Source organism: Saccostrea echinata, unplaced genomic scaffold (assembly GCF_033153115.1).
Source record: "Saccostrea echinata isolate AGI-Se365-2 ecotype Australia unplaced genomic scaffold, CSIRO_AGI_Sech_v1 ptg000015l, whole genome shotgun sequence".
NCBI classification, from domain to species: domain Eukaryota; kingdom Metazoa; phylum Mollusca; class Bivalvia; order Ostreida; family Ostreidae; genus Saccostrea; species Saccostrea echinata.
Genome location: NW_026889764.1, coordinates 5,165,001 through 5,167,558, shown reverse-complemented (window position 1 = coordinate 5,167,558; position 2,558 = coordinate 5,165,001). Strand labels below are relative to the sequence as shown.

Here is a 2,558-nt window from a genome sequence, read left to right as displayed (position 1 = left end):
CACAAGGATTACACATGTGAAATATGAAAGCCCTAACACCAATTGTTCAAAAGTTATGTCCAAGGTTAAAGTTTTCCAAAAGTAGGTCAAACTCCAATGTCAAAGGGTCAAAGTTGTTGGTACCCAAAGAACAATCTTGTCACAAGGATTACATATGTGAAGTATGAAAGCCCTAGCACCAACCATTCAAAAGTAATGGCCAAAGTTAATGTTTTTCAAAAATAGGTCAAACTCCTAGGTCAAGGTCAAAATTGTTTGTATCCAAAGGAAGGTCTTGTCACAAGGATTACACATGTGAAGTATGATAGCCCTAGCACCAATTGTTCAAAAGTTATGGTCAAGGTTATAGTTTGGTAAAATTTTGCAAAAACTGGGTCAAACACCAAGGTCAAAAGGTCAAATATGGTGGTACCCAAAGAAAGGTCTTGTCACAGGGAATGTGCATGCGAAATATGAAAGCCATACCTCCAACCAATCAAAAGTTATGGGCAAGGTTAAAGTTTTTGCGGACAGACAGACAAACAGACAGACAGGGCAAAAACTATATACCCCTGAATCTTCAATACGGGGGCATAATAAATCCATTATCTATTGAAAGTGTGTTTGTGAAACACTGATGCCCCCATATGACAGCCCATAGCCAAGATTAAAGTTTCTTAATTGCAGGTCAAACTCCAAGGTCAAATAGTCAAAAACGTTGGTACCCAAATAAAGGTCTTGCCACAATGAATACACAATTGAAATGTAAAAGTCATAGCTCCAACCATTCAAAAGTTATGGCCAAGGTTATAAAGTTTTTCAAAAGTAGATCATACTTCAAGGTAAAAAACATTAGTATACATGTACCCAAGGGAAAGTCTTGTCACAAAAAATAAACATTTGAAATATGGAAGCCAGGGCTAGCATCAACTGTTAAAAAGTTTTAGCCAAGGTTGAAATTTTTTTCAAACATAGGTCAAACTTTAAGGTCAAGATAAAAAATGATACCCAAGAGAAGGTCTTGTCACATTAGAAATACACGTGAAATATGAAAGCCCTAGCACCAACTATTCAAAATTTATGGCCAAGGTAAAAATTTGATAAAATTTTACAAAAGTGGGTCAAGATCATGAGGTCAAATATGTTGTATCCAAAGAAAGGTCTAATCACAAGGCATACACATGAAATATGAAAGCTCTAACCAATCAAAAATTAATGGAAAGGGTAAAGTTTTTGTGGACAAATATATAGCTAGAGAGACAGATTGAAAACTATGTTCCCCCCAATTTTTAATTATGGGGGCATTGAAAAAGAGAGACAAAATCTTGGTTTGATAGTCCTAGGCTTCACAGTGTGATTTTAAGGACCCTCTATACAATGCACATAATAGAGTATTTTATATAATAGGAGTGATCTGCCCTTAGACTTATAAAATACATGTAAATTGAAATCAATTGAAATCTACAACATATAACCCAATTTGTAATTAATCATTCTTTATGATTTATTAGGCCAAGATAAATTAATTTCAATATTTAAGTAAACAGCAGTGAAGATATCGTTCATTTACATGTCTTTGAACAGTTTTCCTAGTTGTTAATGGCTGGTACCAAACATTCATGAACTCAAGATTTACACCTTCATACAATATATTCTTTTTAATGTTAAAAAAAAAACATTTTCCCTAAAAGTATAAAAGTATAGTGGAGCTTTAAGAAATGATCCAGACATTTGATGGTGATAATATATAGAATTCCAAATTGAGGTCACGGTGACATAATTTTAATCAGCAGTACAAAGATTTCCCTGTCCATGAAGAACAGTTTTCACCTAAACCCAAGAAAACATACATGAAGAACTACGACATACCAATACAGATTTATTCGAGACTCTTACAATGCTTATGAATTAGGAATATTTACTACTTGTTTTTGATCTGTAGATATGTATAATCATAGCTAAACCCTCTGTGAACAAAGGGTTCAGTGACTAGAACAATATTACAATTTCATTGATAATTGGGATTTTTAGTAGGCCATGTCATTCTTACACTCTGACAACAACACTTGACTTTCAGTGAAGATTGTCATGTACACAATGTATATACCACATAAGCAAGCATTGCTACTGGAAAAGTTAGGTAGATGCATGCCTGTTTCATTGGTACACATGGCATTTTGTATGATGAAAAGTCAGCTAAATGCATGTCAGTTTGATTGGTGCACATGGCATTTTCTACGATGAAGCTCAGGTAAATGCATGTTGGCATTTTCTATGTTGGAAAGGTAATAGGCTTTTGACATCTTTTCTGCCACAATAAAAAATCCAAGTTTTCAAGAAAATTTTTCTGTTCTTCTCTGGTGACTCTGGTGTCTATTACCCTCATATAAGTTATTATCATACTATAGTACTTTAATACATACTGAAAGTAATAGTATTAAGGTTACAATGCTTGAAATGCACCATAATGGGTAGATGGTCATTCTGAGTTAACTGAAAGAATAATGACAAAAAAAAAGAAGACATGCACACATTGTTTACTTTTTATTTTTTAGTCAGCCATTGTTTCATGGATTAAA

At 33.7% G+C, this 2,558-nt stretch overlaps 1 protein-coding gene across 2 annotated transcripts in view; it reads right to left on the bottom strand.

Moving 5' to 3' along the window:
* Nucleotides 1-2,508: 2,508 nt before the first annotated feature.
* The window catches only part of LOC133187436 (protein SET-like), a 13,734-nt gene continuing 13,684 nt past the window's right edge, over nucleotides 2,509-2,558 (bottom strand). For both annotated transcript variants that reach the window (XM_061322806.1, XM_061322807.1), the window contains exon 8: nucleotides 2,509-2,558. This exon is cut by the window's right edge and continues 1,249 nt beyond it. The gene's annotated coding sequence lies outside the window, so the exon portion shown is untranslated.